This window comes from Leiobunum rupestre, chromosome 1 (genome assembly GCF_980474605.1).
Source record: "Leiobunum rupestre chromosome 1, qqLeiRupe1.1.hap1, whole genome shotgun sequence".
NCBI lineage: Eukaryota > Metazoa > Arthropoda > Arachnida > Opiliones > Sclerosomatidae > Leiobunum > Leiobunum rupestre.
This window is the reverse complement of record NC_143384.1, coordinates 80310410-80335183: the sequence shown is the minus strand read 5'-3', so window position 1 is coordinate 80335183 and position 24774 is coordinate 80310410. Positions and strand designations below refer to the sequence as shown.

Genomic DNA, 24774 nt, shown 5'->3' with positions numbered 1-24774 from the left:
AGGTGATGGTTCGAGTCCATCCGGTGGCGACGCTTCTGGTTTTACTCGCGTTCATTCCGTTTCATTATTCTTTGTTAAGAATAGTGAGTTGTGAAACGTAGGAGAATTAAGAATAAATCGTTGAATAATACGTCTCCTCCAGAGTCGAAGCCTCCGTGGCGCAATGGTTAGCGCGTTCGGCTGTTAACCGAAAGTTTGATGGTTCGAGTCCATCCGGTGGCGACGCTTCTGGTTTTACTCGCGTTCATTCCGTTTCATTATTATTTGTTAAGAATAGTGAGTTGTGAAACGTAGGAGAATTAAGAATAAATCGTTGAATAATACGTCTCCGCCAGAGTCGAAGCCTCCGTGGCGCAATGGTTAGCGCGTTCGGCTGTTAACCGAAAAGTTGATGGTTCGCGTCCATCCGGTGGCGACGCTTCTCGTTTTACTCGCGTTCATTCCGTTTCATTATTATTTGTTAAGAATAGTGAGTTGTGAAACGTAGGAGAATTAAGAATAAATCGTTGAATAATACGTCTCCGCTAGAAACGAAGCCTCCGTGGCGCAATGGTTAGCGCGTTCGGCTGACAACCGAAAGTTTGATGGTTCGAGTCCATCCGGTGGCGACGCTTCTCGTTTTACTCGCGTTCATTCCGTTTCATTATTATTTGTTAAGAATAGTGAGTTGTGAAACGTAGGAGAATTAAGAATAAATCGTTGAATAATACGTCTCCGCCAGAGTCGAAGCCTCCGTGGCGCAATGGTTAGCGCGTTCGGCTGTTAACCGAAAGGTTGATGGTTCGAGTCCATCCGGCGGCGACGCTTCTGGTTTTACTCGCGTTCATTCCGTTTCATTATTATTTCTTAAGAATAGTGAGTTGTGAAACGTAGGAGAATTTCGAATAAATTTTTGAATAATACGTCTCCGCTAGAATCGAAGCCTCCGTGGCGCAATGGTTAGCGCGTTCGGCTGTTAACCGAAAGGTTGATGGTTCGAGTCCATCCGGTGGCGACGCTTCTCGTTTTACTCGCGTTCAGTCCGTTTCATTATCATTTGTTAAGAATAGTGAGTTGTGAAACGTAGGAGAATTTCGAATAAATTTTTAAATAATACGTCTCCGCTAGAACCGAAGCCTCCGTGGCGCAATGGTTAGCGCGTTCGGCTGTTAACCGAAAGATTGATGGTTCGAGTCCATCCAGTGGCGTCGCTTCTGGTTTTACTCGCGTTCATTCCGTTTCATTATTATTTGTTAAGAATAGTGAGTTTTGAAACGTAGGAGAATTAAGAATAAATCGTTGAATAATACGTCTCCGCCAGAGTCGAAGCCTCCGTGGCGCAATGGTTAGCGCTTGCGGCTGTTAACCGAAAGGTTGATGGTTCGAGTCCATCCGGTGGCGACACTTCTGGTTTTACTCGCGTTCATTCCGTTTCATTAATATTTGTTAAGAATAGTGAGTTGTGAAACGTAGGAGAATTTCGAATAAATTTTTAAATAATACGTCTCCGCTAGAACCTAAGCCTCCGTGGCGCAATGGTTAGCGCGTTCGGCTGTTAACCGAAAGGTTGATGGTTCGAGTCCATACGGTGGCGACGCTTCTCGTTTTACTCGCGTTTATGCCGTTTCATTATTATTTCTTAAGAATAGTGATTTGTGAAACGTAGGAGAATTAAGAATAAATCGTTGAATAATACGTCTCCGCTAGAATCGAAGCCTCCGTGGCGCAATGGTTAGCGCGTTCGGCTGTTAACCGAAAGTTTGATGGTTCGAGTCCATCCGGTGGCGACGCTTCTCGTTTTACTCGCGTTCATTCCGTTTCATTATTATTTGTTAAGAATAGTGAGTTGTGAAACGTAGGAGAATTAAGAATAAATCGTTGAATAATACGTCTCCGCCAGAGTCGAAGCCTCCGTGGCGCAATGGTAAGCGCGTTCGGCTGTTAACCGAAAGGTCGATGGTTCGAGTCCATCCGGTGGCGACGCTTCTGGTTTTACTCGCGTTCATTCCGTTTCATTATTATTTCTTAAGAATAGTAAGTTGTGAAACGTAGGAGAATTTCGAATAAATTTTTGAATAATACGTCTCCGCTAGAATCGAAGCCTCCGTGGCGCAATGGTTAGCGCGTTTGGCTGTTAACCGAAAGGTGATGGTTCGAGTCCATCCGGTGGCGACGCTTCTGGTTTTACTCGCGTTCATTCCGTTTCATTATTCTTTGTTAAGAATAGTGAGTTGTGAAACGTAGGAGAATTAAGAATAAATCGTTGAATAATACGTCTCCTCCAGAGTCGAAGCCTCCGTGGCGCAATGGTTAGCGCGTTCGGCTGTTAACCGAAAGTTTGATGGTTCGAGTCCATCCGGTGGCGACGCTTCTGGTTTTACTCGCGTTCATTCCGTTTCATTATTATTTGTTAAGAATAGTGAGTTGTGAAACGTAGGAGAATTAAGAATAAATCGTTGAATAATACGTCTCCGCCAGAGTCGAAGCCTCCGTGGCGCAATGGTTAGCGCGTTCGGCTGTTAACCGAAAAGTTGATGGTTCGCGTCCATCCGGTGGCGACGCTTCTCGTTTTACTCGCGTTCATTCCGTTTCATTATTATTTGTTAAGAATAGTGAGTTGTGAAACGTAGGAGAATTAAGAATAAATCGTTGAATAATACGTCTCCGCTAGAAACGAAGCCTCCGTGGCGCAATGGTTAGCGCGTTCGGCTGTTAACCGAAAGTTTGATGGTTCGAGTCCATCCGGTGGCGACGCTTCTCGTTTTACTCGCGTTCATTCCGTTTCATTATTATTTGTTAAGAATAGTGAGTTGTGAAACGTAGGAGAATTAAGAATAAATCGTTGAATAATACGTCTCCGCCAGAGTCGAAGCCTCCGTGGCGCAATGGTTAGCGCGTTCGGCTGTTAACCGAAAGGTTGATGGTTCGAGTCCATCCGGCGGCGACGCTTCTGGTTTTACTCGCGTTCATTCCGTTTCATTATTATTTCTTAAGAATAGTGAGTTGTGAAACGTAGGAGAATTTCGAATAAATTTTTGAATAATACGTCTCCGCTAGAATCGAAGCCTCCGTGGCGCAATGGTTAGCGCGTTCGGCTGTTAACCGAAAGGTTGATGGTTCGAGTCCATCCGGTGGCGACGCTTCTCGTTTTACTCGCGTTCAGTCCGTTTCATTATCATTTGTTAAGAATAGTGAGTTGTGAAACGTAGGAGAATTTCGAATAAATTTTTAAATAATACGTCTCCGCTAGAACCGAAGCCTCCGTGGCGCAATGGTTAGCGCGTTCGGCTGTTAACCGAAAGATTGATGGTTCGAGTCCATCCAGTGGCGTCGCTTCTGGTTTTACTCGCGTTCATTCCGTTTCATTATTATTTGTTAAGAATAGTGAGTTTTGAAACGTAGGAGAATTAAGAATAAATCGTTGAATAATACGTCTCCGCCAGAGTCGAAGCCTCCGTGGCGCAATGGTTAGCGCTTGCGGCTGTTAACCGAAAGGTTGATGGTTCGAGTCCATCCGGTGGCGACACTTCTGGTTTTACTCGCGTTCATTCCGTTTCATTAATATTTGTTAAGAATAGTGAGTTGTGAAACGTAGGAGAATTTCGAATAAATTTTTAAATAATACGTCTCCGCTAGAACCGAAGCCTCCGTGGCGCAATGGTTAGCGCGTTCGGCTGTTAACCGAAAGGTTGATGGTTCGAGTCCATCCGGTGGCGACGCTTCTCGTTTTACTCGCGTTCATTCCGTTTCATTATTATTTGTTAAGAATAGTGAGTTGTGAAACGTAGGAGAATTAAGAATAAATCGTTGAATAATACGTCTCCGCCAGAGTCGAAGCCTCCGTGGCGCAATGGTTAGCGCGTTCGGCTGTTAACCGAAAGGTTGATGGTTCGAGTCCATCCGGTGGCGACGCTTCTCGTTTTACTCGCGTTCATTCCGTTTCATTATTATTTGTTAAGAATAGTGAGTTGTGAAACGTAGGAGAATTAAGAATAAATCGTTGAATAATACGTCTCCGCTAGAATCGAAGCCTCCGTGGCGCAATGGTTAGCGCGTTCGGCTGTTAACCGAAAGTTTGATGGTTCGAGTCCATCCGGTGGCGACGCTTCTCGTTTTACTCGCGTTCATTCCGTTTCATTATTATTTGTTAAGAATAGTGAGTTGTGAAACGTAGGAGAATTAAGAATAAATCGTTGAATAATACGTCTCCGCCAGAGTCGAAGCCTCCGTGGCGCAATGGTAAGCGCGTTCGGCTGTTAACCGAAAGGTCGATGGTTCGAGTCCATCCGGTGGCGACGCTTCTGGTTTTACTCGCGTTCATTCCGTTTCATTATTATTTCTTAAGAATAGTAAGTTGTGAAACGTAGGAGAATTTCGAATAAATTTTTGAATAATACGTCTCCGCTAGAATCGAAGCCTCCGTGGCGCAATGGTTAGCGCGTTTGGCTGTTAACCGAAAGGTGATGGTTCGAGTCCATCCGGTGGCGACGCTTCTGGTTTTACTCGCGTTCATTCCGTTTCATTATTATTTGTTAAGAATAGTGAGTTTTGAAACGTAGGAGAATTAAGAATAAATCGTTGAATAATACGTCTCCGCCAGAGTCGAAGCCTCCGTGGCGCAATGGTTAGCGCTTGCGGCTGTTAACCGAAAGGTTGATGGTTCGAGTCCATCCGGTGGCGACACTTCTGGTTTTACTCGCGTTCATTCCGTTTCATTAATATTTGTTAAGAATAGTGAGTTGTGAAACGTAGGAGAATTTCGAATAAATTTTTAAATAATACGTCTCCGCTAGAACCGAAGCCTCCGTGGCGCAATGGTTAGCGCGTTCGGCTGTTAACCGAAAGGTTGATGGTTCGAGTCCATCCGGTGGCGACGCTTCTCGTTTTACTCGCGTTCATTCCGTTTCATTATTATTTGTTAAGAATAGTGAGTTGTGAAACGTAGGAGAATTAAGAATAAATCGTTGAATAATACGTCTCCGCCAGAGTCGAAGCCTCCGTGGCGCAATGGTTAGCTAGTTCGGCTGTTAACCGAAAGGTTGATGGTTCGAGTCCATCCGGTGGCGACGCTTCTGGTTTTACTCGCGTTTATTCCGTTTCATTATTATTTCTTAAGAATAGTGATTTGTGAAAACTAGGAGAATTTCGAATACATTTTTGAATAATACGTCTCCGCTAGAACCGAAGCCTCCGTGGCGCAATGGTTAGCGCGTTCGGCTGTTAACCGAAAGGTTGATGGTTCGAGTCCATCCGGTGGCGACGCTTCTCGTTTTGCTCGCGTTCATTCCGTTTCATTATTATTTGTTAAGAATAGTGAGTTGTGAAACGTAGGAGAATTAAGAATAAATCGTTGAATAATACGTATCCGCCAGAGTCGAAGCCTCCGTGGCGCAATGGTTAGCGCGTTCGGCTGTTAACCGAAAGGTTGATGGTTCGAGTCCATCCGGTGGCGACACTTCTGGTTTTACTCGCGTTCATTCCGTTTCATTATTATTTCTTAAGAATAGTGAGTTGTGAAACGTAGGAGAATTTCGAATAAATTTTTGAATAATACGTCTCCGCTAAAATCGAAGCCTCCGTGGCGCAATGGTTAGCGCCTTCGGCTGTTACCCGAAAGGTTGATGGTTCGAGTCCATCCCGTGGCGACGCGTCAGATTTAACTCGCGTTCATTCCGTTTCATTATTATTTATTAAGAATAGTGAGTTGTGAAACGTAGGAGAATTAAGAATAAATCGTTGAATAATACGTCTCCGCTAGAGTCTAAGCCTCCGTGGCGCAATGGTTAGCGCGTTCGGCTGTTAACCGAAAGGTTGATGGTTCAAGTTCATCCGGTGGCGACGCTTCAGATTTTACTCGCGTTCATTCCGTTTCATTATTATTTATTAAGAATAGTGAGTTGTGAAACGTAAAAGAATGAAGAATAAATTGTCGTATATTCGTTCCCGGCCACATCGAAGCCTCCGTGCGCAATGGTTAGCGCGTTCGGCTGTTAACCGAAAGGTTGATGGTTCGAGTCCATCCGGTGGCGACGCTTCTCGTTTTACTCGCGTTCATTCCGTTTCATTATTATTTGTTACGAATAGTGAGTTGTGAAACGTAGGAGAATTAAGAATAAATCTTCGAATAATACGTCTCCGCTAGAGTCGAAGCCTCCGTGCGCAATGGTTAGCGCGTTCGGCTGTTAACCGAAAGGTTGATGGTTCGAGTCCATCCGGTGGCGACGCTTCTCGTTTTACTCGCGTTCATTCCGTTTCATTATTATTTGTTAAGAATAGTGAGTTGTGAAACGTAGGAGAATTAAGAATAAATCGTTGAATAATACGTCTCCGCTAGAGTCGAAGCCTCCGTGGCGCAATGGTAAGCGCGTTCGGCTGTTAACCGAAAGGTTGATGGTTCAAGTTCATCCGGTGGCGACGCTTCAGATTTTACTCGCGTTCATTCCGTTTCATTATTATTTATTAAGAATAGTGAGTTGTGAAACGTAGGAGAATTAAGAATAAATCGTTGAATAATACGTCTCAGCTAGAGTCGGAGCCTCCGTGGCGCAATGGTTAGCGCGTTCGGCTGTTAACCGAAAGGTTGATGGTTCGAGTTCATCCGGTGGCGACGCTTCAGATTTTACTCGCGTTCATTCCGTTTCATTATTATTTATTAAGAATAGTGAGTTGTGAAACGTAGGAGAATTAAGAATAAATCGTTGAATAATACGTCTCCGCTAGAGTCGAAGCCTCCGTGGCGCAATGGTTAGCGCGTTCGTCTGTTAACCGAAAGGTTGATGGTTCAAGTTCATCCGGTGGCGACGCTTCAGATTTTACTCGCGTTCATTCCGTTTCATTATTATTTATTAAGAATAGTGAGTTGTGAAACGTAGGAGAATTAAGAATAAATCGTTGAATAATACGTCTCCGCTAGAGTCGAAGCCTCCGTGGCGCAATGGTTAGCGCGTTCGGCTGTTAACCGAAAGGTTGATGGTTCAAGTTCATCCGGTGGCGACGCTTCAGATTTTACTCGCGTTCATTCCGTTTCATTATTATTTATTAAGAATAGTGAGTTGTGAAACGTAGGAGAATTAAGAATAAATCGTTGAATAATACGTCTCAGCTAGAGTCGGAGCCTCCGTGGCGCAATGGTTAGCGCGTTCGGCTGTTAACCGAAAGGTTGATGGTTCGAGTTCATCCGGTGGCGACGCTTCAGATTTTACTCGCGTTCATTCCGTTTCATTATTATTTATTAAGAATAGTGAGTTGTGAAACGTAGGAGAATTAAGAATAAATCGTTGAATAATACGTCTCCGCTAGAGTCGAAGCCTCCGTGGCGCAATGGTTAGCGCGTTCGTCTGTTAACCGAAAGGTTGATGGTTCAAGTTCATCCGGTGGCGACGCTTCAGATTTTACTCGCGTTCATTCCGTTTCATTATTATTTATTAAGAATAGTGAGTTGTGAAACGTAGGAGAATTAAGAATAAATCGTTGAATAATACGTCTCCGCTAGAGTCGAAGCCTCCGTGGCGCAATGGTTAGCGCGTTCGGCTGTTAAACGAAAGGTTGATGGTTCTAGTTCATCCGGTGGCGACGCTTCAGATTTTACTCGCGTTCATTCCGTTTCATTATTATTTATTAAGAATAGTGAGTTGTGAAACGTAGGAGAATTAAAAATAAATCGTTGAATAATACGTCTCCGGTAGAATCGAAGCCTCCGTGGCGCAATGGTTAGCGCGTTCGGCTGTTAACCGAAAGGTTGATGGTTCGAGTCCATCCGGTGGCGACGCTTCTCGTTTTACTCGCGTTCATTCCGTTTCATTATTATTTGTTAAGAATAGTGAGTTGTGAAACGTAGGAGAATTAAGAATAAATCGTTGAATAATACGTCTCCGCTAGAGTCAAAGCCTCCGTGGCGCAATGGTTAGCGCGTTCGGCTGTTAACCGAAAGGTTGATGGTTCTAGATCATCCGGTGGCGACGCTTCAGATTTTACTCGCGTTCATTCCGTTTCATTATTATTTGTTAAGAATAGTGAGTTGTGAAACGTAGGAGAATTAAGAATAAATCGTTGAATAATACGTCTCCGCCAGAGTCGAAGCCTCTGTGGCGCAATGGTTAGCGCATTCGGCTGTTAACCGAAAGGTTGATGGTTAGAGTCCATCCGGTGGCGACCCTTCTGGTTTTACTCGCGTTCATTCCGTTTCATTATTATTTCTTAAAAATAGTGAGTTGTGAAACGTAGGAGAATTTCGAATAAATCTTTGAATAATACGTCTCCGCTAGAATCGAAGCCTCCGTGGCGCAATGGTTAGGGCGTTCGGCTGTTAACCGAAAGGTTGATGGTTGGAGTCCATCCGGTGGCGACGCTTCTGGTTTTACTCGCGTTCATTCCGTTTCATTATTATTTCTTAAGAATAGTGAGTTGTGAAACGTAAAAGAATTTCGAATAAATCTTTGAATAATACGTCTCCGCTAGAATCGAAGCCTCCGTGGCGCAATGGTTAGCGCGTTCGGCTGTTAACCGAAAGGTTGATGGTTCGAGTCCATCCGGTGGCGACGCTTCAGATTTTACTCGCGTTCATTCCGTTTCATTATTATTTATTAAGAATAGTGAGTTGTGAAACGTAGGAGAATTAAGAATAAATCGTTGAATAATACGTCTCCGCTAGAGTCGAAGCCTCCGTGGCGCAATGGTTAGCGCGTTCGGCTGTTAACCGAAAGGTTGATGGTTCTAGTTCATCCGGTGGCGACGCTTCAGATTTTACTCGCGTTCATTCCGTTTCATTATTATTTATTAAGAATAGTGAGTTGTGAAACGTAGGAGAATTAAAAATAAATCGTTGAATAATACGTCTCCAGTAGAATCGGAGCCTCCGTGGCGCAATGGTTAGCGCGTTCGGCTGTTAACCGAAAGGTTGATGGTTCGAGTCCATCCGGTGGTGACGCTTCTCGTTTTACTCGCGTTCATTCCGTTTCATTATTATTTGTTAAGAATAGTGAGTTGTGAAACGTAGGAGAATGAAGAATAAATCGTTGAATAATACGTCTCCGCCAGAGTCGAAGCCTCCGTGGCGCAATGGTTAGGGCGTTCGGTTGTTAACCGAAAGGTTGATGGTTCGAGGCCATCCGGTGGCGACGCTTCTCGTTTTACTCGCGTTCATTCCGTTTCATTATTATTTGTTAAGAATAGTTAGTTGTGAAACGTAGGAGAATTTCGAATAAATTTTTGAATAATACGTCTCCGCCAGAATCGAAGCCTCCGTGGCGCAATGGTTAGCGCGTTCGGCTGTTAACCGAAAGATTGATGGTTCGAGTCCATCCAGTGGCGTCGCTTCTGGTTTTACTCGCGTTCATTCCGTTTCATTATTATTTGTTAAGAATAGTGAGTTGTGAAACGTAGGAGAATTAAGAATAAATCGTTGAATAATACGTCTCCGCTAGAATCGAAGCCTCCGTGGCGCAATGGTTAGCGCGTTCGGCTGTTAACCGAAAGGTTGATGGTTCGAGTCCATCCGGTGGCGACGCTTCTGGTTTTTCTCGCGTTCATTCCGTTTCATTATTATTTCTTAAGATGAGTGAGTTGTGAAACGTAGGAGAATTTCGAATAAATTTTTGAATAATACGTCTCCGCTAGAATCGAAGCCTCCGTGGCGCAATGGTTAGCGCGTTCGGCTGTTAACCGAAAGGTTGATGGTTCGAGTCTATCCGGTGGCGACGCTTCTGGTTTTTCTCGCGTTCATTCCGTTTCATTATTATTTGTTAAGAATAGTGCGTTGTGAAACGTAGGAGAATTTCGAATAAATTTTTGAATAATACGTCTCCACTAGAATCGAAGCCTCCGTGGCACAATGGTTAGCGCGTTCGGCTGTTAACCGAAAGTTTGATGGTTCGAGTCCATCCGGTGGCGACGCTTCTCGTTTTACTCGCGTTCATTCCGTTTCATTATTATTTGTTAAGAATAGTGAGTTGTGAAACGTAGGAGAATTAAGAATAAATCGTTGAATAATACGTCTCCGCCAGAGGCGAAGCCTCCGTGGCGCAATGGTTAGCGCGTTCGGCTGTTAACCGAAAGGTTGATGGTTCGAGTCCATCCGGTGGCGACGCTTCTCGTTTTACTCGCGTTCATTCCGTTTCATTATTATTTGTTAAGAATAGTGAGTTGTGAAACGTAGGAGAATTAAGAATAAATCGTTGAATAATACGTCTCCGCTAGAATCGAAGCCTCCGTGGCGCAATGGTTAGCGCGTTCGGCTGTTAACCGAAAGTTTGATGGTTCGAGTCCATCCGGTGGCGACGCTTCTCGTTTTACTCGCGTTCATTCCGTTTCATTATTATTTGTTAAGAATAGTGAGTTGTGAAACGTAGGAGAATTAAGAATAAATCGTTGAATAATACGTCTCCGCCAGAGTCGAAGCCTCCGTGGCGCAATGGTTAGCGCGTTCGGCTGTTAACCGAAAGGTTGATGGTTCGAGTCCATCCGGTGGCGACGCTTCTGGTTTTACTCGCGTTCATTCCGTTTCATTATTATTTCTTAAGAATAGTAAGTTGTGAAACGTAGGAGAATTTCGAATAAATTTTTGAATAATACGTCTCCGCTAGAATCGAAGCCTCCGTGGCGCAATGGTTAGCGCGTTTGGCTGTTAACCGAAAGGTGATGGTTCGAGTCCATCCGGTGGCGACGCTTCTGGTTTTACTCGCGTTCATTCCGTTTCATTATTATTTGTTAAGAATAGTGAGTTGTGAAACGTAGGAGAATTAAGAATAAATCGTTGAATAATACGTCTCCTCCAGAGTCGAAGCCTCCGTGGCGCAATGGTTAGCGCGTTCGGCTGTTAACCGAAAGGTTGATGGTTCGAGTCCATCCGGTGGCGACGCTTCTGGTTTTACTCGCGTTCATTCCGTTTCATTATTATTTGTTAAGAATAGTGAGTTGTGAAACGTAGGAGAATTAAGAATAAATCGTTGAATAATACGTCTCCGCCAGAGTCGAAGCCTCCGTGGCGCAATGGTTAGCGCGTTCGGCTGTTAACCGAAAGGTTGATGGTTCGAGTCCATCCGGTGGCGACGCTTCTCGTTTTACTCGCGTTCATTCCGTTTCATTATTATTTGTTAAGAATAGTGAGTTGTGAAACGTAGGAGAATTAAGAATAAATCGTTGAATAATACGTCTCCGCTAGAATCGAAGCCTCCGTGGCGCAATGGTTAGCGCGTTCGGCTGTTAACCGAAAGTTTGATGGTTCGAGTCCATCCGGTGGCGACGCTTCTGGTTTTACTCGCGTTCATTCCGTTTCATTATTATTTGTTAAGAATAGTGAGTTGTGAAACGTAGGAGAATTAAGAATAAATCGTTGAATAATACGTGTCCGCCATAGTCGAAGCCTCCGTGGCGCAATGGTTAGCGCGTTCGGCTGTTAACCGAAAGGTTGATGGTTCGAGTCCATCCGGTGGCGACGCTTCTCGTTTTACTCGCGTTTATTCCGTTTCATTATTATTTGTTAAGAATAGTGAGTTGTGAAACGTAGGAGAATTAAGAATAAATCGTTGAATAATACGTCTCCGCTAGAATCGAAGCCTCCGTGGCGCAATGGTTAGCGCGTTCGGCTGTTAACCGAAAGTTTGATGGTTCGAGTCCATCCGGTGGCGACGCTTCTCGTTTTACTCGCGTTCATTCCGTTTCATTATTATTTGTTAAGAATAGTGAGTTGTGAAACGTAGGAGAATTAAGAATAAATCGTTGAATAATACGTCTCCGCCAGAGTCGAAGCCTCCGTGGCGCAATGGTTAGCGCGTTCGGCTGTTAACCGAAAGGTTGATGGTTCGAGTCCATCCGGAGGCGACGCTTCTGGTTTTACTCGCGTTCATTCCGTTTCATTATTATTTCTTAAGAATAGTGAGTTGTGAAACGTAGGAGAATTTCGAATAAATTTTTGAATAATACGTCTCCGCTAGAATCGAAGCCTCCGTGGCGCAATGGTTAGCGCGTTCGGCTGTTAACCGAAAGGTTGATGGTTCGAGTCCATCCGGTGGCGACGCTTCTCGTTTTACTCGCGTTCATTCCGTTTCATTATCATTTGTTAAGAATAGTGAGTTGTGAAACGTAGGAAAATTTCGAATAAATTTTTAAATAATACGTCTCCGCTAGAACCGAAGCCTCCGTGGCGCAATGGTTAGCGCGTTCGGCTGTTAACCGAAAGATTGATGGTTCGAGTCCATCCAGTGGCGTCGCTTCTGGTTTTACTCGCGTTCATTCCGTTTCATTATTATTTGTTAAGAATAGTGAGTTTTGAAACGTAGGAGAATTAAGAATAAATCGTTGAATAATACGTCTCCGCCAGAGTCGAAGCCTCCGTGGCGCAATGGTTAGCGCTTGCGGCTGTTAACCGAAAGGTTGATGGTTCGAGTCCATCCGGTGGCGACACTTCTGGTTTTACTCGCGTTCATTCCGTTTCATTAATATTTGTTAAGAATAGTGAGTTGTGAAACGTAAGACAATTTCGAATAAATTTTTAAATAATACGTCTCCGCCAGAGTCGAAGCCTCCTTGGCGCAATGGTTAGCGCGTTCGGCTGTTAACCGAAAGGTTGATGGTTCGAGTCCATCCGGTGGCGACGCTTCTGGTTTTACTCGCGTTTATTCCGTTTCATTATTATTTCTTAAGAATAGTGATTTGTGAAACGTAGGAGAATTTCGATTAAATTTTTGAATAATACGTCTCCGCTAGAACCGAAGCCTCCGTGGCGCAATGGTTAGCGCGTTCGGCTGTTAACCGAAAGATTGACGGTTCGAGTCCATCCGGTGGCGACGCTTCTCGTTTTACTCGCGTTCATTCCGTTTCATTATTATTTGTTAAGAATAGTGAGTTGTGAAACGTAGGAGAATTAAGAATAAATCGTTGAATAATACGTCTCCGCCAGAGTCGAAGCCTCCGTGGCGCAATGGTTAGCGCGTTCGGCTGTTAACCGAAAGGTTGATGGTTCGAGTCCATCCGGTGGCGACGCTTCTGGTTTTACTCGCGTTTATTCCGTTTCATTATTATTTCTTAAGAATAGTGATTTGTGAAACGTAGGAGAATTTCGAATAAATTTTTGAATAATACGTCTCCGCTAGAACCGAAGCCTCCGTGGCGCAATGGTTAGCGCGTTCGGCTGTTAACCGAAAGGTTGATGGTTCGAGTCCATCCGGTGGCGACGCTTCTCGTTTTGCTCGCGTTCATTCCGTTTCATTATTATTTGTTAAGAATAGTGAGATGTGAAACGTAGGAGAATTAAGAATAAATCGTTGAATAATACGTATCCGCCAGAGTCGAAGCCTCCGTGGCGCAATGGTTAGCGCGTTCGGCTGTTAACCGAAAGGTTGATGGTTCGAGTCCATCCGGTGGCGACACTTCTGGTTTTACTCGCGTTCATTCCGTTTCATTATTATTTCTTAAGAATAGTGAGTTGTGAAACGTAGGAGAATTTCGAATAAATTTTTGAATAATACGTCTCCGCTAAAATCGAAGCCTCCGTGGCGCAATGGTTAGCGCCTTCGGCTGTTACCCGAAAGGTTGATGGTTCGAGTCCATCCGGTGGCGACGCGTCAGATTTTACTCGCGTTCATTCCGTTTCATTATTATTTATTAAGAATAGTGAGTTGTGAAACGTAGGAGAATTAAGAATAAATCGTTGAATAATACGTCTCAGCTAGAGTCGAAGCCTCCGTGGCGCAATGGTTAGCGCGTTCGTCTGTTAACCGGAAGGTTGATGGTTAGAGTTCATCCGGTGGCGACGCTTCAGATTTTACTCGCGTTCATTCCGTTTCATTATTATTTATTAAGAATAGTGAGTTGTGAAACGTAGGAGAATTAAGAATAAATCGTTGAATAATACGTCTCCGCTAGAATCGAAGCCTCCGTGGCGCAATGGTTAGCGCGTTCGGCTGTTAACCGAAAGTTTGATGGTTCGAGTCCATCCGGTGGCGACGCTTCTGGTTTTACTCGCGTTCATTCCGTTTCATTTTTATTTGTTAAGAATAGTGAGTTGTGAAACGTGGGAGAATTAAGAATAAATCGTTGAATAATACGTCTCCGCCAGAATCGAAGCCTCCGTGGCGCAATGGTTAGCGCGTTCGGCTGTTAACCGAAAGGTTGATGGTTCGAGTCCATCCGGTGGCGACGCTTCTGGTTTTACTCGCGTTCATTCCGTTTCATTATTATTTCTTAAGAATAGTGAGTTGTGAAACGTAGGAGAATTAAGAATAAATCGTTGAATAATACGTCTCCGCTAGAGTCTAAGCCTCCGTGGCGCAATGGTTAGCGCGTTCGGCTGTTAACCGAAAGGTTGATGGTTCAAGTCCATCCGGTGGCGACGCTTCGCGTTCATTCCGTTTCATTATTATTTGTTAAGAATAGTGAGTTGTGAAACGTAGGAGAATTTCGAATAATATTTTGAATAATACGTCTCCGCCAGAATCGAAGCCTCCGTGGCGCAATGGTTAGCGCGTTCGGCTGTTAACCGAAAGGTTGATGGTTCGAGTCCATCCGGTGGCGACGTTTCTGGTTTTACTCGCGTTCATTCCGTTTCATTATTATTTGTTAAGAATAGTGAGTTGTGAAACGTAGGAGAATTTCGAATAATTTTTTGAATAATACGTCTCCGCCAGAATCGAAGCCTCCGTGGCGCAATGGTTAGCGCGTTCGGCTGTTTACCGAAAGGTTGATGGTTCGAGTCCATCCGGTGGCGACGCTTCTCGTTTTACTCGCGTTCATTCCGTTTCATTATTATTTGTTAAGAATAGTGAGTTGTGAAACGTAGGAGAATTAAGAATAAATCGTTGAATAATACGTCTCCGCCAGAGTCGAAGCCTCCGTGGCGCAATGGTTAGCGCGTTCGGCTGTTAACCGAAAGGTTGATGGTTAGAGTCCATCCGGTGGCGACGCTTCTGGTTTTACTCGCGTTCATTTCGTTTCATTATTATTTCTTAAGAATAGTGAGTTGTGAAACGTAGGAGAATTAAGAATAAATCGTTGAATAATACGTCTCCGCCAGAGCCGAAGCCTCCGTGGCGCAATGGTTAGCGCGTTCGGCTGATAACCGAAAGGTTGATGGTTAGAGTCCATCCGGTGGCGACGCTTCTGGTTTTACTCGCGTTCATTCCGTTTCATTATTATTTGTTAAGAATAGTGAGTTGTGAAACGTAAGAGAATTTCGAATAAATTTTTGAATAATACGTCTCCGCTAGAATCGAAGCCGCCGTGGCGCAATGGTTAGCGCGTTCGGCTGTTAACCGAAAGGTTGATGGTTCGAGTCCATCCGGTGGCGACGCTTCTGGTTTTACTCGCGTTCATTCCGTTTCATTATTATTTGTTAAGAATATTGAGTTGTGAAACGTAGGAGAAATTCGAATAAATTTTTGAATAATACGTCTCCGCTAGAATCGAAGCCGCCGTGGCGCAATGGTTAGCGCGTTCGGCTGTTAACCGAAAGGTTGATGGTTCGAGTCCATCCGGTGGCGACGCTTCTCGTTTTACTCGCGTTCATTCCGTTTCATTATTATTTGTTAAGAATATTGAGTTGTGAAACGTAGGAGAAATTCGAATAAATTTTTGAATAATACGTCTCGTTTATTTCATTTTTCGTGTTTGGATTTTATTTTTCTTCTTACGGTTGTCCCCGATTTCGGGAGGCCGCCACTATGGAGGCGCTAAAGCGTAGCGTCTTTGTGGTTGTCGAGTCATTGACTCCGGGTATTACTAAGGAGATTATTGCAGTATCGGTTAAAATGGTTTTCGGAACTGATGCTATTTCATCGGTTGTCCCTGGTGTAGGTGGTTTTTTTGTTTGTTTTTTTACTGAAGCGGACGCGGAAGAATGTATTAAGTCGGGGTTGATGGTCGGCGGCGTTTTACGGGCGGTCGAAAGTGTATCGGCGCGATCTGTTATTTTGAAGTTTCTCGAAGTGCCGGAGTTTGTCACGGACGACGCTATTCGCGTTAAACTAGAAGCTTACGGGTGTGAACTTAAAGGCGCTTTCGTGTGGGTAAAGTCCGATGGCTTGTACTACGGGGAGTGTAACGTTCGCGTCACGTTGCCTCAAGGTGTATCTTCGCTGCCTTACAGTTTAAAGGTATTGGATGTTATGGGTCGTGAAAACGTTTATCGCGTTCGCCACGAAGCACAGACCCGGGTTTGCAACGGTTGTCTCCATTCTGGACACCTCTATCAAGATTGTCCCAACAATATCTGTCGTCGCTGTGGTCATGGTGGTCATTTGGCCAGGTCATGCCCTGGGCAGGGTACTGCCGCCTCAAAGATGGAAGAGCGTCGACGCGATATTTCCGGTTCCCGCAATGAAGTCGCCGACAAAGAACAAAGGACAGAGGATCCCGCAAATGTACGACCTGCTGGGTCTGATATGTCTAAGCGGAAACCAGAAGGTGACATCGACATGGCTGATGCTGATTTAGACGACTCGCTTTTTGCCAACCGCCTTTCCAAGGTTGCGGTGGGCAGTGGGAAGCATTCCCTCCCCACTTCGAGTTCAGATTTGGATCCCGCCAAACGTCAACTACCTTTCAACCAGCCTGGGTTCCAGTTTCCGTCGCTCGAGGCAGCTCGGAACGCGAGTCTTCCTCCGTCTACTACTGCACCGTCTCCGGGAGCTGCTTTGTCGTCGTCTTTCTTCCAACCTCCAAACGCTCATGGTTCTCCGGGTAATTTCTCTTAATATCAATGGTCTACGTGATGTCAATAAGATGAAAGAACTAGTGGAATATGTAAAAACATTTGACATTATTACCTCTCCGAGGGGACAAAGTCCCCTAGGAGGGGTTATACAACGACTGTGTCTTCTGTGGGTCTGTGGGTGGGTCTGTGGGTGGGTCTGTGGGTTCGTCTGTGGGTGGGTCTGTGTGTGGGTCTGTGGGTGGGTGTGTCTGTCTGTCAGGACTGCGAACGCGTTCGCATTTTCGGTGCAAAGTGTAATCACTGCGTACGCAGTTTCTCAAAGGGTTGGCAAAACCACCGTGCGACGGTGAGCGTTAACGGATGCATTTGCGGTTTGGGTTGGATGGTGTTTTTTCGCTCACCGTCGTGACGGTTTGGTGTATTACGTTTTTGTAATGTTTATGCGTAGGTTGTGAGTGTTGAATTTGTTGTGTTTGTGTTCTGATGGATGTGCATGTTGAGTCTGTTGTGTTTATATGGGCGTTTTCTCTCCAACTTCTTCTTAATGACTTTGGGACGGACCGAGTGCTGAGTGTAATGCTACCTCTCAACGTTCAATGGCAGGGTTTCCACCAGTTGTACACGGTATTCGTCTTAGTATCAATTTGCGATCGCATCGGGCGGGATTTGAACCCGAGACCTCCTGATTGACAGGCGGACGTTCTACCACAGAACCACCGACACTTGTTACGCCTTATTGAAAATTAGACCTTCAGCTTTATCGGAAGCGTATTTAATAGAGTACGAAATTTTGGTTTAATTGAAATAGAATTGAAATTGAAATTATTGCATCGAAGAAATTCTAATTTAGCGATTTCTCATTTGATTAAAAACAAATGCGTCACCCAGGTTTCGAACCCGGGCCGTTCAGTTAGGCAGTCGAGCACTCTACCACAGAACCAACGATAACTTCAAGCTACACTGCAAATAAGACACTCATTGTAAGCATTATAGTTAACAAAGTCCTGAAATTTTTTACGAATGAAATTGTGAAGGCCTAATGTGGTTTTTTTACGAAAAAATTATAAAGACTTAATCTTGTTTAATATAATAAGTTGCTTTATTTCAATTTGGTACTTTTGTTTAGTGTTTTTTTAATGAATGGAGTTTAAGATTGTTTCTTCTATTATTTGACGGTTTATTTTTGCGGTTGTATATTTGTTTTATCTTTTATTCTTTTAAAATTATTTACTTCTTCCGCAAAATGGTTCATTTTTTGGAGGAACCTTTTTACTTATTTTTTGTGTATTAATGTTTTGAGAACCTTTACGTTTGGGAAAGGATAATTTTTGACGGAACCTTCAAAGTGTATACGTCGCATTTTCAAAAAATTTAATGGTCAAATCTTGTTTTAGCGCAGTCAGCAGATAAGATAAAGGGTAGAACCCGTTAGTTTTTTGTAATTTATTTAGTTTTTTTCAGTCGTATATTCTTATCTATTAGGTTTAGCGTATTGGTTTTCAAGCTTAATAATTCATTTATTAACAACATATCGAGTTGGTCTGGTTTTCAACTCGGTCGTAATTTATTTTAAACGTTTTCTCGGCTGATTAAGATGTTTAATGCAGTTCATCAATTGGGTTCGTTTGTGTTTATTTATAAAGAACCCTAACTATTCCCTCTACGGTCATTTATTGATATACGTTTAGTCAAGTGGCTTTCTGTGCTTTGTGAATGGTAAGTTTTTCCCTTCTTGTTAATAAGTTTTTTGTTGGTGTGGATATTTGGATATCTACGATTCCTAATGCAGTCATTGATATCCTGGGTGTGCGAGTCATTATATGATATGGGAAATTGGACGGTTTTGGTCTTTTTCATGCGGTATGTGTCACAACGTCAACAGGTTCCGACAGTCTACGAGTCGTCCACTACCAGATATCTACGGTATCTTGATCGGGCGATAGTTGAAATAAAATGAGCGTTAACTATGCGGCAAGTATTTCGTAAGCGACAAAAATACAAATACCCTCTGTAGATATTTCTTTCATTAAAATTGGCTTCGTATTATTTTTAACTGCTAAACTTGTACCGTAAATAGGGTTAAAGTCAATTGTGCATTGTTTTAGTACGTCTAACTCACTGTTGTAACTACTTAATTTATAATATTCTGAATAAATTAATCTCGGTTGTTTCGTCTCAATTATTTTAATTCAAATTAAAATTTTATACCGGGCGGGATTGAACCGGGATTACGTTATTAGTAAATAACTCTGAATTGGGGAGATATAACTTAGAGGGTCATCTCGAGAAATTATTACCACTAGGGACAATGCTTCCGAGGAGAGGTATATTTTGGCTTGCCAACTTGTTTTTTTACAAGAAACTCATTGGGATTCGTCTCATGTTGCGCTTTTTAAAAATATGTATTTCGGTAAATGTTTTTTATCTAACGATGACGCTACGGGGTTTTGCGGGGTATCAATTTTAATTAATCCGAAACTCGATTTTAAAACTGCAAATGTTTTTCATATTGTTCGGGGTCGTAGTTTATTAGTTTCGGCTGAAATATCCGGTGATCTATTTCATTTTTTAAATGTGTACGCGCCTAATTCGGCGACTGACCGTGGTTTGTTCTTTACAGTCATCGCATCTAACTGTCCTACCGGCCGTTTAATTTTAGGCAGCGATTTTAACGATATTTGTCATAGCCTACGGGACCGCCTTCCTGCTAGTTGTAGACCTAACAAGTCACAATTTACGGCCCTTCATAGACTTGCCGCCAAATTACATGTTACTGACACTTTTCGACTCAAAAACAATGACAAAAGGGACTTTACGCGGTCTGGCTACGTTTTTGGCCGGTTTATCCGCTCTCGCATTGATTACATTTTCGTAAAAAAATTTGATTCTTTGAATATTCAAAATGCTTTTATTCGTGACTGTCCGATTTCCGATCATCGCGCCGCGATCGCTCATTTTGATTTTGGAGGAGTTCCTAGGGGCCCTGGAACCTGGTCCTTTAACGATTCGCTACTTGAGGATGAGGTTTTCTGTTCGTGCGTCAGGCGAATTATCACTAGGAGTCGCTCACGCGAACACTATTCTACGGATATTTTTGACTGGTACGAAACCCTCAAACGTACAATTCGTGATTACGCAATATTTTACGGGAAAGCCGCCGCTTCCGAACGTCGGCACACCAGGACGCTCTTGGCTTGTCAGTTGGAAGAGTTGTCACGTCGTTTATCAATGCAAGACCCGGTTTGTGGCGAATTCGTCAAAGTTCAAAATTTGATCAAGGAACATGACCACTATCTATTGCGGGGCGCTGTAATTCGCTCCAATACCGAGTGGCGTGATTTGGGGGAGCAACCTTCGGGCTATTTCTTGAGTCTCGAAAAACATCGGCAAACCCGGCGGTCAATTAAAAACTTGACTTTAGCAGACGGCTCATCAATTCACGATGGCGCTTCCGTTCGTCAGGAAATATTTTCTTATTATGAAAACATGTATCGCGCGTCGGACAGTGATGACTCTCAAGCTGCACGTTTTGCCTCCTTTGTTGCCGGAAAGTTACCACCGGATTTGTCTGCCGCTTGCGAAAGTCCCGTTTCTTGGGAAGACATCCACAAATCTTTGAACGCTATGGCAATAGGCCGTAGCCCAGGTCTCGATGGCTTCACAGTCCATTTTTGGCGTTTCGTACTCCCGTTGATAGCCAAGGATTTCGTAAAGCTTGTTGAAGTCATGTTTGCCACGGGACAAATGCCTCTCTCTATGACTCAAGGCATGATCATTCTTTTACCGAAAGACGGCGACTTAACGTTATTGTCTAATTGGCGTCCCATCACGTTGCTCAACGTCGACCGTAAAGTTATTGGTAAAGTCTTGGCTACTCGCATGGCATTGGTGGCGCCTACAGTCATTTCGCCCTGCCAAACTGGAGCTATTCGTGGCCGTGATGTCGCGGGCACAACACGATACCTTGGCGACGTTGCCTCGTATCTGGCACTCCACAGACAGCCGGGACTTTTCTTGAAAATGGACTTACGGAAAGCGTACGATTTCGTGAACTGGTCATTTCTATTCCGGGTACTGCAAGCTTTCGGGTTCGGTCCCCATTTTCTCCGATGGATTCAACTACTCCTGGTGGGTGGTCGTACAACGATCAAGGTCAATGGTTTTTTGACGAACTTTTTTCGTCTTGGAAGATCTGTCCGTCAGGGCTGTCCTTTAAGCCCTTTATTATACACTTTTTCGACCGAGCCACTTTGCCTCGCGTTATCGCAGTCTTCGAGTATCCCGCGTCTGCGTATTTGCAACAGCGACTCCCCGGTACTCTTTCAACATGTAGACGACAACACTTTGTCTTTAGCGGCTGAAACTTCGGTACGCGTCGTGGTATCGATTTATCATGACTACGGCAACGCTTCTGGGGCGGTTATAAATCTGGACAAAAGTAGCGGGCAATGGCTCGGTTCTTGAACAAACCGACCAGACAAACGGATTGAAGGAATTATGGTATCCAAGGAGCCATTAAAGGTCTTAGGGGTAGTACTTACTTCGAACCACGCTCTCTCTGACTCTCTCAACTGGGAACCGGCTATTTTACGTATTATGGCTGTCTTGCGCGCGTGGAAACGGCGCCCGCTTTCACTCTTCGGGAAAATAATAATAATAAATTGTCTGGCCACTTCCAAGCTTTGGCACCTCACTCGTGTATTGCCTTTGTCGAATAAACTTGCTGCCCAAATAAAAGCTGCTTTTCTGGATTTTATTTGGGGTTCTGGCTATCACGCTCTCGCTTATTCAACGCTGATCAGACCAAAGGTAGTCGGCGGTTTTGGCTTAGTGGATGTCGTCCAGAAACTACACTTTATGCGTATCCAAGAGTGCCAAACACTCATCCTGCGTGAGTTACCCGTTCATGACGAATCCATACACAACAACTTACTGTTGGAATACGGCAGTGGGTTGACAAGACAAGAAGAAACTTTCCGTCCGCCATTTAATCGGGCTCTGCTTGGGCGTATGCCGCCTCGGTACGTCGAACTCCTCACAAGTTGGCACTCGCATCTTACGACTATAGGCTCTACCGTGATGCCTCGGTCAGATCCACTTTCCGAACCACTGTTTCTGAATCCTCGAATTTCTTTACCACAGCGCTATCACAAAGAATCCCGTATTATGGCTCAGGCTGGCTTCAAAACACTGCGCGACATCCATTACGAAGTCATCCCCGGTTTTATACGACCTCATGCCTTGATTGAACAGTGCCAGATCGAACTCCCTTATAGCGAATTACCTCTCGATCGACTTCTCGAATTGTACACCTTGATCCGGTCTGCACTGCCAGCTGACTGGGCTGTTCTCTTTCATGTTTCAGCGCCTCCGGTGCTCTCGTCGTCGGATCGGTCAATTCCTTACCTCGACATCCGCCGTAACGCTAGTGAAATTTTAAATACGCCGCAAAGTTTAAAATCTATTGCCTTCGATCGTTTTGCGGGCACATTCCCTGAATCTTCCGGCGAAGAACGGTGGCGGTCTTTCTTTGGGGGTCCCCTCCCTCGAGTGAAGTTTAAAACTTTGGCCAACACTACCCTTGGAGCCACTTTATCCTCTACCAATTTAAAAATTATTCATCAAGCTCTCGCAGTGAAGAGTCGACTTTTCAAAGCTGGTCTTGTGACAACGGATCGTTGTCCATTATGTGACAATGCCCCCGAAACGGTTGCACATTTGTTCCTGTCTTGCTCGGTAACGCGAAACACCTGGCACCAAGTATTCACAATGTTGTCTGTATATTTGCAACAACCAGGCTTTCAATTCGATAGCGAACATTACGAACTTATTATTTCTCACCGCGTTGATCGGAAATTGGGACAGTGTAACGACTTTTGGCATTGCCTTTTTCTATTAATTAGTGTAATTAAGCATGAACTTTGGAAGTATCGATGTAAAATAGTTTTTGAGCAGGAACTAAACAAACCTAGTGTGTGGTGCTCTCAACTATTTCTGGCCAACATACGGCGCGAAATTAGACTTCTCACCCTGGTATACTTGAAACATCCCTCTAAAATTGATCTTGTAAAGGTTTTAACAAATTTTCTTAAATTATTACCCTAACATTTTATCTGTTATGTGTTAAGTAGTAACAATTCTAAAAGTATTTATTTCTCTATTGACTTTTGATGTATGGCATTGTTGTATATGACGAATATGAATAGTTTTCTTGATGGTTGAATAAAAAAAAAAAAAAAAAAAAGCGCGTTCGGCTGTTAACCGAAAGGTTGATGGTTCGAGTCCATCCGGTGGCGACGCTTCTCGTTTTACTCGCGTTCATTCCGTTTCATTATTATTTGTTAAGAATAGTGAGTTGTGAAACGTAGGAGAATTAAGAATAAATCGTTGAATAATACGTCTCCGCTAGAATCGAAGCCTCCGTGGCGCAATGGTTAGCGCGTTCGGCTGTTAACCGAAAGGTTGATGGTTCGAGTCCATCCGGTGGCGACGCTTCTGGTTTTTCTCGCGTTCATTCCGTTTCATTATTATTTGTTAAGAATAGTGAGTTGTGAAACGTAGGAGAATTTTGAATAAATTTTTGAATAATACGTCTCCGCTAGAATCGAAGCCTCCGTGGCGCAATGGTTAGCGTGTTCGGCTGTTAACCGAAAGGTTGATGGTTAGAGTCCATCCGGTGGCGACGCTTCTCGTTTTACTCGCGTTAATTCCGTTTCATTATTATTTGTTAATATAGTGAGTTGTGAAACGTAGGAGAATTAAGAATAAATCGTTGAATAATACGTCTCCGCCAGAGTCGAAGCCTCCGTGGCGCAATGGTTAGCGCGTTCGGTTGTTAACCGAAAGGTTGATGGTTCGAGTCCATCCGGTGGCGACGCTTCTGGTTTTACTCGCGTTCATTCCGTTTCATTATTATTTCTTTAGAATAGTGAGTTGTGAAACGTAGGAGAATTTCGAATAAATTTTTGAATAATACGTCTCCGCTAAAATCGAAGCCTCCGTGGCACAATGGTTAGCGCGTTCGGCTGTTAACCGAAAGGTTGATGGTTCGAGTCCATCCGGTGGCGACGCTTCTCGTTTTACTCGCGTTCATTCCGTTTCATTATTATTTGTTAAGAATAGTGAGTTGTGAAACGTAGGAGAATTAAGAATAAATCGTTGAATAATACGTCTCCGCCAGAGTCGAAGCCTCCGTGGCGCAATGTTTAGGGCGTTCGGCTGTTAACCGAAAGATTGATGGTTCGAGTCCATCCAGTGGCGTCGCTTCTGGTTTTACTCGCGTTCATTCCGTTTCATTATTATTTGTTAAGAATAGTGAGTTGTGAAACGTAGGAGAATTAAGAATAAATCGTTGAATAATACGTCTCCGACAGAGTCGAAGCCTCCGTGGCGCAATGGTTAGCGCGTTCGGCTGTTAACCGAAATTTGATGGTTCGAGTCCATCCGGTGGCGACGCTTCTGGTTTTACTCGCGTTCATTCCGTTTCATTATTATTTCTTAAGAATAGTGAGTTGTGAAACGTAGGAGAATTTCGAATAAATTTTTGAATAATACGTCTCCGCTAGAATCGAAGCCTCCGTGGCGCAATGGTTAGCGCGTTCGGCTGTTAACCGAAAGGTTGATGGTTCGAGTCCATCCGGTGGCGACGCTTCTGGTTTTTCTCGCGTTCATTCCGTTTCATTATTATTTGTTAAGAATAGTGAGTTGTGAAACGTAGGAGAATTTCGAATAAATTTTTAAATAATACGTCTCCGCCAGAGTCGAAGCCTCCGTGGCGCAATGGTTAGCGCGTTCGGCTGTTAACCATAAGGTTGATGGTTCGAGTCCATCCGGTGGCGACGCTTCTGGTTTTTCTCGCGTTCATTCCGTTTCATTATTATTTGTTAAGAATAGTGAGTTGTGAAACGTAGGAGAATTTCGAATAAATTTTTGAATAATACGTCTCCGCTAGAGTCGAAGCCTCCGTGGCGCAATGGTTAGCGCGTTCGGCTGTTAACCGAAAGTTTGATGGTTCGAATCCATCCGGTGGCGACGCTTCTGGTTTTACTCGCGTTCATTCCGTTTCATTATTATTTCTTTAGAATAGTGAGTTGTGAAACGTAGGAGAATTTCGAATAAATTTTTGAATAATACGTCTCCGCCAGAATCGA

General features: G+C 43.9%; 34 non-coding genes across 34 annotated transcripts; all 34 read left to right on the top strand.

Annotated features, from left to right (window-relative positions):
- Window positions 1-535: 535 nt before the first annotated feature.
- TRNAV-GAC (transfer RNA valine (anticodon GAC)) lies at window positions 536-608 on the top strand. Its single transcript has one exon. It is a non-coding gene; the product is annotated as a tRNA-Val (tRNA).
- A 120-nt stretch (window positions 609-728) lies between these two features.
- On the top strand, window positions 729-801 carry TRNAN-GUU (transfer RNA asparagine (anticodon GUU)). The gene has a single exon. It is a non-coding gene; the product is annotated as a tRNA-Asn (tRNA).
- Window positions 802-921: 120 nt separating this feature from the next.
- Window positions 922-994, top strand: TRNAN-GUU (transfer RNA asparagine (anticodon GUU)). The gene has a single exon. It is a non-coding gene; the product is annotated as a tRNA-Asn (tRNA).
- Window positions 995-1886: 892 nt separating this feature from the next.
- TRNAN-GUU (transfer RNA asparagine (anticodon GUU)) lies at window positions 1887-1959 on the top strand. Its single transcript has one exon. It is a non-coding gene; the product is annotated as a tRNA-Asn (tRNA).
- Window positions 1960-2850: 891 nt separating this feature from the next.
- TRNAN-GUU (transfer RNA asparagine (anticodon GUU)) lies at window positions 2851-2923 on the top strand. The gene has a single exon. It is a non-coding gene; the product is annotated as a tRNA-Asn (tRNA).
- Window positions 2924-3043: 120 nt separating this feature from the next.
- Window positions 3044-3116, top strand: TRNAN-GUU (transfer RNA asparagine (anticodon GUU)). The gene has a single exon. It is a non-coding gene; the product is annotated as a tRNA-Asn (tRNA).
- Window positions 3117-3622: 506 nt separating this feature from the next.
- TRNAN-GUU (transfer RNA asparagine (anticodon GUU)) lies at window positions 3623-3695 on the top strand. The gene has a single exon. It is a non-coding gene; the product is annotated as a tRNA-Asn (tRNA).
- Window positions 3696-3815: 120 nt separating this feature from the next.
- Window positions 3816-3888, top strand: TRNAN-GUU (transfer RNA asparagine (anticodon GUU)). The gene has a single exon. It is a non-coding gene; the product is annotated as a tRNA-Asn (tRNA).
- A 313-nt stretch (window positions 3889-4201) lies between these two features.
- Window positions 4202-4274, top strand: TRNAN-GUU (transfer RNA asparagine (anticodon GUU)). The gene has a single exon. It is a non-coding gene; the product is annotated as a tRNA-Asn (tRNA).
- Window positions 4275-4779: 505 nt separating this feature from the next.
- On the top strand, window positions 4780-4852 carry TRNAN-GUU (transfer RNA asparagine (anticodon GUU)). Its single transcript has one exon. It is a non-coding gene; the product is annotated as a tRNA-Asn (tRNA).
- A 313-nt stretch (window positions 4853-5165) lies between these two features.
- TRNAN-GUU (transfer RNA asparagine (anticodon GUU)) lies at window positions 5166-5238 on the top strand. Its single transcript has one exon. It is a non-coding gene; the product is annotated as a tRNA-Asn (tRNA).
- A 120-nt stretch (window positions 5239-5358) lies between these two features.
- TRNAN-GUU (transfer RNA asparagine (anticodon GUU)) lies at window positions 5359-5431 on the top strand. The gene has a single exon. It is a non-coding gene; the product is annotated as a tRNA-Asn (tRNA).
- A 2240-nt stretch (window positions 5432-7671) lies between these two features.
- TRNAN-GUU (transfer RNA asparagine (anticodon GUU)) lies at window positions 7672-7744 on the top strand. The gene has a single exon. It is a non-coding gene; the product is annotated as a tRNA-Asn (tRNA).
- Window positions 7745-8443: 699 nt separating this feature from the next.
- On the top strand, window positions 8444-8516 carry TRNAN-GUU (transfer RNA asparagine (anticodon GUU)). The gene has a single exon. It is a non-coding gene; the product is annotated as a tRNA-Asn (tRNA).
- An 892-nt stretch (window positions 8517-9408) lies between these two features.
- On the top strand, window positions 9409-9481 carry TRNAN-GUU (transfer RNA asparagine (anticodon GUU)). The gene has a single exon. It is a non-coding gene; the product is annotated as a tRNA-Asn (tRNA).
- Window positions 9482-9987: 506 nt separating this feature from the next.
- TRNAN-GUU (transfer RNA asparagine (anticodon GUU)) lies at window positions 9988-10060 on the top strand. Its single transcript has one exon. It is a non-coding gene; the product is annotated as a tRNA-Asn (tRNA).
- Window positions 10061-10373: 313 nt separating this feature from the next.
- Window positions 10374-10446, top strand: TRNAN-GUU (transfer RNA asparagine (anticodon GUU)). Its single transcript has one exon. It is a non-coding gene; the product is annotated as a tRNA-Asn (tRNA).
- A 312-nt stretch (window positions 10447-10758) lies between these two features.
- TRNAN-GUU (transfer RNA asparagine (anticodon GUU)) lies at window positions 10759-10831 on the top strand. The gene has a single exon. It is a non-coding gene; the product is annotated as a tRNA-Asn (tRNA).
- Window positions 10832-10951: 120 nt separating this feature from the next.
- On the top strand, window positions 10952-11024 carry TRNAN-GUU (transfer RNA asparagine (anticodon GUU)). The gene has a single exon. It is a non-coding gene; the product is annotated as a tRNA-Asn (tRNA).
- Window positions 11025-11337: 313 nt separating this feature from the next.
- TRNAN-GUU (transfer RNA asparagine (anticodon GUU)) lies at window positions 11338-11410 on the top strand. Its single transcript has one exon. It is a non-coding gene; the product is annotated as a tRNA-Asn (tRNA).
- A 313-nt stretch (window positions 11411-11723) lies between these two features.
- TRNAN-GUU (transfer RNA asparagine (anticodon GUU)) lies at window positions 11724-11796 on the top strand. The gene has a single exon. It is a non-coding gene; the product is annotated as a tRNA-Asn (tRNA).
- A 120-nt stretch (window positions 11797-11916) lies between these two features.
- On the top strand, window positions 11917-11989 carry TRNAN-GUU (transfer RNA asparagine (anticodon GUU)). Its single transcript has one exon. It is a non-coding gene; the product is annotated as a tRNA-Asn (tRNA).
- Window positions 11990-12881: 892 nt separating this feature from the next.
- TRNAN-GUU (transfer RNA asparagine (anticodon GUU)) lies at window positions 12882-12954 on the top strand. Its single transcript has one exon. It is a non-coding gene; the product is annotated as a tRNA-Asn (tRNA).
- Window positions 12955-13074: 120 nt separating this feature from the next.
- TRNAN-GUU (transfer RNA asparagine (anticodon GUU)) lies at window positions 13075-13147 on the top strand. The gene has a single exon. It is a non-coding gene; the product is annotated as a tRNA-Asn (tRNA).
- A 120-nt stretch (window positions 13148-13267) lies between these two features.
- TRNAN-GUU (transfer RNA asparagine (anticodon GUU)) lies at window positions 13268-13340 on the top strand. Its single transcript has one exon. It is a non-coding gene; the product is annotated as a tRNA-Asn (tRNA).
- Window positions 13341-14039: 699 nt separating this feature from the next.
- On the top strand, window positions 14040-14112 carry TRNAN-GUU (transfer RNA asparagine (anticodon GUU)). The gene has a single exon. It is a non-coding gene; the product is annotated as a tRNA-Asn (tRNA).
- A 120-nt stretch (window positions 14113-14232) lies between these two features.
- Window positions 14233-14305, top strand: TRNAN-GUU (transfer RNA asparagine (anticodon GUU)). Its single transcript has one exon. It is a non-coding gene; the product is annotated as a tRNA-Asn (tRNA).
- A 109-nt stretch (window positions 14306-14414) lies between these two features.
- Window positions 14415-14487, top strand: TRNAN-GUU (transfer RNA asparagine (anticodon GUU)). The gene has a single exon. It is a non-coding gene; the product is annotated as a tRNA-Asn (tRNA).
- A 506-nt stretch (window positions 14488-14993) lies between these two features.
- On the top strand, window positions 14994-15066 carry TRNAI-GAU (transfer RNA isoleucine (anticodon GAU)). The gene has a single exon. It is a non-coding gene; the product is annotated as a tRNA-Ile (tRNA).
- Window positions 15067-15186: 120 nt separating this feature from the next.
- TRNAN-GUU (transfer RNA asparagine (anticodon GUU)) lies at window positions 15187-15259 on the top strand. Its single transcript has one exon. It is a non-coding gene; the product is annotated as a tRNA-Asn (tRNA).
- A 120-nt stretch (window positions 15260-15379) lies between these two features.
- TRNAN-GUU (transfer RNA asparagine (anticodon GUU)) lies at window positions 15380-15452 on the top strand. The gene has a single exon. It is a non-coding gene; the product is annotated as a tRNA-Asn (tRNA).
- Window positions 15453-23040: 7588 nt separating this feature from the next.
- Window positions 23041-23113, top strand: TRNAN-GUU (transfer RNA asparagine (anticodon GUU)). The gene has a single exon. It is a non-coding gene; the product is annotated as a tRNA-Asn (tRNA).
- Window positions 23114-23425: 312 nt separating this feature from the next.
- TRNAN-GUU (transfer RNA asparagine (anticodon GUU)) lies at window positions 23426-23498 on the top strand. The gene has a single exon. It is a non-coding gene; the product is annotated as a tRNA-Asn (tRNA).
- Window positions 23499-24196: 698 nt separating this feature from the next.
- On the top strand, window positions 24197-24269 carry TRNAN-GUU (transfer RNA asparagine (anticodon GUU)). Its single transcript has one exon. It is a non-coding gene; the product is annotated as a tRNA-Asn (tRNA).
- Window positions 24270-24774: the final 505 nt, after the last annotated feature.